This window comes from Numida meleagris, chromosome 1, assembly GCF_002078875.1.
Source record: "Numida meleagris isolate 19003 breed g44 Domestic line chromosome 1, NumMel1.0, whole genome shotgun sequence".
NCBI classification, from domain to species: Eukaryota; Metazoa; Chordata; class Aves; order Galliformes; family Numididae; genus Numida; species Numida meleagris.
Genome location: NC_034409.1, coordinates 18,750,762 through 18,760,239, shown reverse-complemented (window position 1 = coordinate 18,760,239; position 9,478 = coordinate 18,750,762). Strand labels below are relative to the sequence as shown.

Here is a 9,478-nt window from a genome sequence, read left to right as displayed (position 1 = left end):
ACCGGCGCCGCGGAGGCAGAGAGCGGGCGGCGGCGGGCAGCGGGGCGGGGAGAGTCGGAGCGCCCTGCCCTGCCCGGCCCCTTCCCGGTGCCGGAACGGGGCCACTCACCTCCCCGGGCGGCCGCCGCAAGGAAAGCCGGAGGTCGCCACTGCCGCCGCCACCCGGCCGGACCCGAAGGAGTTAAAAGGAAGGGCCGGGCGGGCCCGTCCCATTCATTAGCTGGGTGCTTTGTCTCCAGCCGCCGCCGCCGCCGCGGCACTGAGCAGGCTGCCCCGGCTCGGCGTCCACAGGGCGCGCTGCGCAGGCGCCGGGCGCGGGGGGCGGCCCCGCACCGCCGAGCGGCGGCACGCACGACGCACAACATGTCATCCGCCGGGCCGCAAAATGGCCGCCCCCGAGGCCGTGGCGGGTGGCGGCGCCATCCGGATCCGGGCAGCGGGAGGCGGCCGTTCCTTCTGGGTCCTGAGGGGCGCCCGTGGCTTTAAGGCTGGGTCGGGAGCTGCCAGGGTTGCGGCCCTTCTCTGCTCCCGGCTGAGGCAGACGGTGCTTCGCAACGCCGTCGGCGGCAGCTGCTGCGGTGGGGCTCGGACCCGCTGCAGGCCCGGCCGGGTGGGCGGCTCCGCACCGCAGCACGCACGCCGAGCGGGTGGGCGCCGCCGACCTGAGCGGAGTTCTCTCCTGTTTCGAGGGATTTAATGGCTGTTGGGCATATTCGTTTTTCAGAAGCCGCGTGTTTGTGCTCTAATAGCCGCTGCGCGTTTGGCTCTGCGTAGCTGTGTTTGTAGCTCTGCCTGCTGCCCGCTACCTGCATCAGGGCGCCTCACGGCGTTTGGATGGGATCGCCTCCGTAGCACAGGGAGAGCTGCTCAGGGTCAGGCTGTGCGCTGTGCCGGTTCCAGCTGAACAGCGGTACTCTGCGCGCTTGCGATCTGGGCGTTCTCCTGGGTAACGCCCTGCTGCTGCCTTTCTGCCCGAGGAGAACTGCTCAAGCCGTCAGGGCACTGGGTGAGCTATGCTTCTCTGTCAGGGTGGGAGAGATGTGTAGTGATATGCTGTTTTTTAATGCATGTTTTTCTGTAGAGACGGATAAAGATGAAATCTGGTGAGGCTTGAGCATTTGTTGTCGAATTCCTGGTGGTAGTCGTAGATTGCTACTGCTTTGACTTCAGTGTCATTGATCACAATACAGGCAGGAGAAAAACAGTAGCAACACTAATGGCAAGATACTGTTTTTTAAAACTAAATTAAGACAGTGTTCAGAGAAAGAAGCTTTTTCTCTCCAACCGGTGCATTTAAGCAAGTACTTGCTTCTTGATCTGAGCTTTCTTTATCAGTTAGTTGATTTTTTTTTTTAATTAAACAAATGTAGACAGAAATGTTTTGTTGGGCATCTATCAATATATAGAGGAAAAAAACAGTAGATCATCAGATCCCTTTTTGATTTGGAACAATGGAGCTCTTGAACATCTTTTCTATGCCACTTGCACGGCTGTGCTTCTATACTATTTATGTATCTAAAGCGTGTTTCTGGTAAACAAAGTAAATGAGCTGTTGCAGTTGATGCTTTCTCGGGAGGTCTCTTGCAAAGTGTTTTCCATTCATATGCTACTCATACTTGCAACAAAGTAAGTATTAAGAGTGTGCAGTAACAGCCCTTTATTCCATGTTCATTCCACTTATAACTGATACCATGTTTTTACCAGTATGGTTGGACTGCTAGTATAGAACATTGAGGCCGAAGTGATTTAAGATGAAGTTACTCTGACTTGCCTCATTTTCGCTGTTACAATAATGCATCTGTATGGGAACAGCTGTCTAAACACAGTATTTTGTCTTGGGCAGACTGATCAGATGGATTCAATAACAGACATACGAAAGCTTAGTTAAAAATACTTTCATCACTGGTCTGTTGACTGATAATGTGGTGATTATTTAATATGCAATACTAAGAAATAGAAATACATCATCTCAAAAAACATCTCTTAATGAAATATAAAACTGTAGCAAATGTTGAATTTTACTTGGAATTTTGTAGTTATTCTCAGCATGCCATGTAAGGCATGTAAATATGTGACAGCTTTTTTTTTTTTTTTTTGTAACAGCTATAACTTTCAAGAGTTTCCAATTTATAATTGAAGATTAAAAATGTACAGTAAACTTAAAAAGACAGGAAGCCACTCCTGTGCTCTTTCCACTGCTTCCATCAGCATTTTTCTGAACTTGTTCATTTTGTTTTGTTCGTACATCCTCTGAAAATTTCAGTGAGGGTTAATGAAAGTTGAAATTAATGAAAATTGATAATTTCTTTAAATCCTAAGTTACTGATAACCAGACAATGTGTAGATATGCATCGCATGTTGTCTGGGTGAAATGGATGCAACTTTTCTCTGTTTTACAAAAACATACTGGAAGTTTAAAAAAAAAAAGTCAGTCTCAACAACCTGAGCGAACTGGGACCAGAAGAACTCCTCACGAGCAATACATTAATGTGAAGAATAAAACAAAGAGGTGATGGTGATCTGATGACATGACTGCAAGGAAAGAAAGCAACTGCAATTCCTGGGGAGGGCTCCAGACTGCCGGCTTGAGGTGGGTGTTGCAGCAGTGCTGTAGTGCCAGTCTAAGGATGCAGATTCTCCATAAAGCATGTAGTCAGGTGCAAATATGCAAAAACAAAAAACAAACAAACAAAAAAAAAGGTAATCCATTGGCAAGGTGGATATTAGAAAAGTCTGTACGAGGCTTCTTGACAGTAAGTAACTAAAATTCTTATTTAACCTCAGAGTATTCTCCTGCCTTTATTTTATAAACTCTTCTGTTTCAGATATTGTGAATAAATGCCTTTATTTGCACTTTTAACTTAACCTGACTTGAATTAAAAGTGAGCTGATATTAAATGAATATCTGAAATTCATTTCTCAGTCCCTGGAGTAAACTGCAGAATACCTAGCTCCCTGCTGTGTTTTGTGGGATGTCGTAAAGCAAAGAGAGCATGCTCCCAAAGAAGCTGTGTGGATTCTCCAGAGAATGGTTGTTACAGGTTCAGAGAACAAGGAAATGTCACTGCAGTAACCGTAAGTAAGTAGCTCTTTGTCATTCTCAATATGAGGGAGGCCATAATAAAAGCCTAAAATTGTTTGGCAACTACATGACAGCTTAATGTCCACTTCTACAGTGAGAGAACATGAATATTCCTTAAATGTATCTGTTTCTCTGTCAATATCCTGTTAGAAGTTATGAGATGATTGTAGAGATGAAGTTGCTGCAGATAGAGCTTTGTGTTCTGTGGTCCCATAGTCTCTCCAGCCACTGAGCTGCTCATCTTAATTTGAGTTTTTCTTCCACGGTAGTAGTGATAAGATTGATAGTGCAAAGGTAAATTGATGTAGATCTGTCTTCCTGAATTTGTTTACTATTGGAGACACTTTACCAATATGCCAGCACAACGTTAGGCCAGTGTTGGGAGCAATAACCATGTTGCTTCTGTTTCCTTGTTTTAGCAGAATTTATCTCTCAAATTGCTCTGATAAGCTTATTTAATATACCAAATCAGTCAAACCTTTAACTTCATTGTAAACAACGTATATATCAGTGATGCATTTTTCCGTATAAAATCATTGAGACAAAACCCATGTTAAATCATAACTCTTAAGTTGAGCGCAAATAATTGCTGCCTCTTGTGTACACTGAGATAATATAGTAAATAAAACAATCTCTTTTTCTGCATGTATAGATTACATCCTCTTCCAGGACTCTGTGTAGACAGTGGTGACTCAAAATCAAAACCTTAAGATAAAGATCAGTTGTACTAAATTCAGAAGTCCAATTTAGTATCACAAGGGTATGGTTTCTAAGAACACTTAACATAAGAGAGTGCTTATATATTTAGCATACATACTCCATTAACTTCAGCGGGCACTTGGCTATATTTATGGTATCCAAACTGTCAAGCTGGATGATCTGAAAAGAAAGAATCAACGGTTACACTGGTTGTGGGCAGCTTTAGGCAATATTCACTGCCAAAACCATGATGCCTTTGTGCTTTCCTATTAATTACCTAATTTGTTATAAACAGCTGGCTAATCTCTGTATCATCTTGGATTAATGGCACATCAGCAATGTGAGTCTGTAATTTTGGCAAGGAGTTGTATATATGACAGGATATTCACAGGACTTATTCATGCTTTGTCTTTGTGTAGAGTAGGGATGGTGCTGGAATGTGTCAGGAATACTCCAGTTGAAGATCCTACTTTTGTGGCATGGGTTTTTTGTTTTGTGTTGTTTTCTTTTTTTTTCCTCTAAAGATTCTCTCTGTGTTATAATATGGCTTCATATAGCAGAAGTGATTTGTATATATGCGATTTTGGAAGATCTCTATGGTTAATAGAGAATTGCATCAGGCAGTGGCCAAGGTAGCCAGGTCTGAGACAAGGCAAAGAAAACCTGCTCATTACTGCTTGCTTGTTAGCTGATACATACGAGTATCAGATTTCTCTGAACGGAGCATATCTTTCTTCAGATTTTTTTTTTTCTGAAGCTGTAAGCTATATCTGGTTTTCTTGTTTATTAGCTTTTACACGTATTTCATGTATTGAGTCATGACTTACTTTTTCATTTCATTTTTTTCTTCCCTGGAATTTGATGTCGCCTTGCTTTGTAGCCGTTCCCCACATAAGTGAGGAGACAGGGCTTTAATTCTGAATGAGCTCATCTAGTTTGGGATTACTTGAGCAGTAAGTGACTAGGGATTCTCACAGCAAGGCTTCCTCCACCGCATACCATCTTAATCATCTGCAGACCAGGTCTGTCTTCCAGAATGAATGAGGAAGAAGTAGTAAACTAATTAAGACTGGATTTGTCTCGTTGCTGATAGAATTTTAATTTAATTATACAAGAGCTGAAGTATTAACTTAGTGTAAACACTGGATTCTTTCTTGGAGGTTTACCTTTGTGAGTGACCTAACTTGGAAGAGTGCTCAAAATTTGCGCTTCGTTATACGTTAAGAGTTTCGATACTGACAGCAAGAAATTGAAACTAAGGTAACTCTAAGGGATTTATTAAATGAAGTTTCGAAGTTATCAAACTTGATGGAGGCAGTGAGTAAGATTTCTTTCTTTCTTTGGATAAGGGCTGAATCCAGGGTACGGGAAAGGAACAGGGAGTAGAAAAGGGTTGTAAGAAATTAAGAATACGTATCTAGTCATACTATTTACATGGTCTGTGCTTGCTTAAAGTTACTCAAATTCATGTTAAATGAAAAATCTTCTGAAACCCAAACCTGATAAGGGGAACAAGCATCAAAAATGATGATTGATTTGAGAAATACCTTGTGTCAAGTCTTTGTTTGGAGAACATTCTTTTTTCTTTTTTCCTTCTCTGTGGCTGCTTTTTGATATAAATTTGCATTTCAAATAGTTTCAATTTCTTGTTCTGCTAACTTTCTGTAAATTCTGTCTTCATCTGCTGCTGAGTTTTCCTCAGCACATTTTGACTAGAGGGGAAAAATCTCAAAATAAATTGTAAATTGCTTAGCCACAATGTTTTGTAGTTCTTTGCTAAGTAAGTATATTTTTAGAACACTCCACATGGCAATTACTGTTTTGCTTTTTGATTCCCATCCATTACCACTGACATGTTGTCCTGGCTCCGTTAGTTATTCTATGGGATGAAGACAGTCTCTCCAATTCTAAACGTGAAGCTTATTTTGTTAGCTAAGCTAATGATGCCTAATAGCTAAGAATGCTGAAGGGCTACTCAAACACTGGATTTACTTGCTTGTTGCCTTTCTTGCACTGGCAGTTGTGCTCATCTGGTTGTGCGATGAGGCAGTTCAGGGGGCTAAAGAGAAAATCTTATTTGTTTATGAAGGGTTATTAGGGTGGCAGTTACCATTTGGCAAGGATAGCTTCCCCAAAAGACCTTTGCATGTGGAGTTACTGTACAGAATATATTGAAGGTGCCAAATTGTAAACACCAAGAGTTGAATAATTAATGCTGAAGAGGCAATGACAGGAGAGACGGGGTAATAATATTTCCTTGTATAGGGCTCTATCTGCTCTTTTGTAAACAACAGTATCATTATACACGAGTGCAAAGAATTTTGCTCAGAAGGTTGGGATTTCTTTGTGGTGTTTCTGTTTTTCAAAATAAGCTTTAAAAAGCAACATAGCTTTCAGTATTTCTTCTCCCTGATCTAATTCTCAGCTTTTGAATCTTACCTCACAACAATCCTGAAATTTCAGCAGTGGGGTTGATGTAAGTTCTATGGATATCTGTCCTGATTCACAATGGATGTATGTGTTGTATCCTCTTCACTGAGCACATTGCTGTTCTGCTATTTAGACAGCCTACAGATGAGCAGATTGGTAAGCCCTGTGCTTTTCGTGCAGCATTTTGTGAAGACAGAAATTACTCTGATTTATTTTTTGTGAAGTGTAACATACATAAGCTTTAACGTATATCTTAATACTGATTTTTTTGTTTTGATCTTTGCAGTGTCTGCAGGAATGAGTTCAAGCCCCATCTTCCTTCCATCATTCAAAGGTTATGAGCACATTTTGCAGAGAGCCTTATAACTGCAAAATCCCAAAGGTATGTGATGTTAAAGGAGTCAAGACAGCAGAAGGATAAAGAAGGCAGAAAGTAGGTTTTTCTGTCAATTGTGCCTCTCCAAGAACTGTTTAACATATTGCTCTGTCTGCAAGTGACAGGCTACAAACCTTTTCTTGCTGTAGGTGACTCCAAGCAGTAGTTCATCCAAATGCTTAAATACAAATAAGTTAAGGGCCTTTGCATAGCAGCTGTACAGCCTAAAGACCACTCTGTCAAATGGTCTTTAAGTATTATCTCTAGATAACATTCCACAGGACTGCTTAGCAGATGCAAGTCACAGAGCTATTAGCAAGCAGTGCTGTAGCTTGAGTTCTGGTGGAGCTCAGATGATAAAAGGGTTCTGTCTTTATCAGTACCGTAAGTGGCACTGACAGAGAGTGCAGTCTGTTTTGAAACTCGTTTCAGAGAAGGGTGTTCTTTTGGATCACCTTGAACTGTTCTGGAGATATAAAGGGTATCCTTATCAATTTTATAAATAAAGAACCACTTTCTTTCCAAGGAAGAGAAAGATGATGCATATAGAACATAAGTTAGTGAGGCCAAAAGAGGCAAAAAAAACTTCATTTCTGTAGAAGTTAGTGAACATAGATGAACACCTATATTATTTCATCTCAATCTACTCTTTGTCAAAACCTGTCCAGAATCTTTGGGATCAAAGGAATTAAAAGGAAAAGGCATGCTTCTTCTTAGCCAAAGAACAAAGAAGATATTCACTAATCCTCTAGTGGTAAAATGGCTCAAGACTTTTCTTCCATATTTGAAGCTGAAAGGTTCATCCTTGGTCTGGAATTGTCATGTAGGGCTTTTGACCATAAATTCCATTCAGTCTTGTACAAAACAGAAATACATCTTTCTGCCAAAGTACTGATGATACCTAGGGGATGGATCAGTGATACATAGGGTACATGGATTTGTCTTTCAGTTAAGTAGTTCCCAAAGATCAGCTAACAGAGATGCAGGGAAACTATACCACTTCACAGACTGAGGGTAAGTGTGTTTTTGTCAGCTTGTTGCTGTAATGTGTCTTGTAATAGGGTTGAGCATCTTATCCACAGTGTATGCTATCCAGGCTTCTGAGGTTTGGAAACAGCCTTTCTTTTGAGAACAGCTGGCCCTGCACAATCATGCTCCTTGAGTAATTTGTCAGTGCCACAACTGATGAGGTAAGTGAAATGGAAAAGGATGTCCCTGCAGGATGTGAGGAACCATAGTAATGTTGTATATTACTAGACAGTATTCCAGGGAGAATAACCATATAGTAAACCATATAGTGGTGAAGCCAGGCTTTGGAAACTTTGTATGGACGGTTTGGTTTGCAGAATTATTCAGAGCTGTTGCAAGTCTCAGCAAGGTTAGGCAGAATTGTCATGATAGGATGAAGACCCACACACATATGTTATGGCAGTCCAAAATCTATATTTCAAGATTCTTGCAGTTCTAAAGAATGTGTGGAGTGGGATCTGGCTCTTTCTTTTCATTTTACCAGCCTGCTGTTCAAATAAGAAAAGGGGTATAGTGTCGAGTTCCATCCAGTGAAGAATAGTACCTCTGCCAAAATTTAAGTGCAGCAGCAAGCCTGAGTTGGTCTCTTTTAATCTGGAACAAAGATGTTACTCTGCAGGTGATATACTGTAGCAATGTAACAAGGTCTCAAAACTTGATTCTGCAAGGAAGAGGATGCCAAAGCAGATGAACAGCCTTTATGTTTATGTGATTCCTTCATCTTGAAATATTTCCTTGAGAATTTGGTAACTAGCACAGGTGAAAGCTGGTAAGCAGAAGATATTCCATCTGTGAAAATCTTGCTTGCAGAGTGAGTCAGCAGTAGCAACTTGAATCAAAACCTGATGCCGCCAAGCAGGGGTGTGAAGATTGTCATGGAGTGGGACCAAAACTGCACACTCACCGAGCTAGTGCCAAAAAAGGCTATGAGGGTCTTGCTGCCCTCTGAACCTTTATCTTTTTGCTTGAAATTGTGTGGCATCCCATTAGAGTTGTTTCCTCCTTTTCCAAAAATGGAATGAATACTATTTTGAGGCACTACATCTCACTAGTGAGATGGAGCAGGCAAGGAAACAAATCTTTGAGATTATGGAAGTGTGTGCTCAGGATTTGTCAAATACACCAGATAATACTGTGCATTGTTGCATTTTGAAAGACATGAGCTAGCCTACTGATATTTAATATTGAGGATCCTGATCTGGTAGGCTATAATGTCAGTGAGAGGTGGTTCATGTCAGGCCTGTTAGGGTCTTTGTGCTGAAGCTGTGAAGCAGCACATCAACATTCTGTGTCAGAGCCTGGATGGTCTATAGGAAAAGTCCTCATACCTCACTCATTCCTAAGCATAATTGAGAGTATCAAGAGCAGTGATGAACCCTGCCTGGATGTTAGTAATTTGAGGTGGAGTTACCATCTTCAGCACAGGCACCAGGAAATGAAGCTCAGCAGTCCTTTGAAACTGTGGAGAATCTGAGGATCCTAGAGGCCTTTCTGTATTATGGCAAAGTGGATTAGAAGCCTCTCATTTCGGATCTGTTAGGAGATCAGGTCCTGGCACTGTAACACATCATTCTGATAGATTCAGGCTGTACTGTAAGTCCTTGGTCAATAGGTCATGGGAATCAATGATGCCACCTCTATAACAAAATGAATTTTGAAGTACAGCTTCCTGGTTTTTATCCGCATGAAGTTCAAGATATGACACCTTATGGATGGCATATTTTTACCAAACGTCCCCTGCGTACAGGGCAGGGAGAGCTGGGAGATGAATCTAAAGAAAATCACATAAATAGAGAGAATACTGGAGAATGCAGTATAAGATCAGACAGCAGAAAGGTAGTTAAATGGAACAAATACATTTA

General features: G+C 41.5%; 2 protein-coding genes across 9 annotated transcripts in view; one reads left to right on the top strand and one right to left on the bottom strand.

The window, feature by feature from the left end:
* Positions 1-941, bottom strand: part of ZBED4 (zinc finger BED-type containing 4) — a 25,913-nt gene extending 24,972 nt beyond the window's left edge. For 2 of the 4 annotated variants that reach the window (XM_021384706.1, XM_021384707.1), the window contains exon 1: positions 110-276. The gene's annotated coding sequence lies outside the window, so the exon portion shown is untranslated. Of the gene's footprint in view, positions 1-109; positions 277-806 lie in introns of those variants that run through there. The other 2 variants (XM_021384710.1, XM_021384709.1) reach the window with 2 other exon arrangements.
* The window catches only part of BRD1 (bromodomain containing 1), a 69,046-nt gene continuing 60,438 nt past the window's right edge, over positions 871-9,478 (top strand). The window contains exons 1-4 of one of the 5 annotated variants that reach the window (XM_021384700.1): positions 871-1,006; positions 2,104-3,079; positions 4,942-5,041; positions 6,498-6,593. The gene's annotated coding sequence lies outside the window, so the exon portion shown is untranslated. Of the gene's footprint in view, positions 1,007-2,103; positions 6,594-9,478 lie in introns of all 5 variants that reach the window. The other 4 variants (XM_021384697.1, XM_021384701.1, XM_021384699.1 and 1 more) reach the window with 4 other exon arrangements.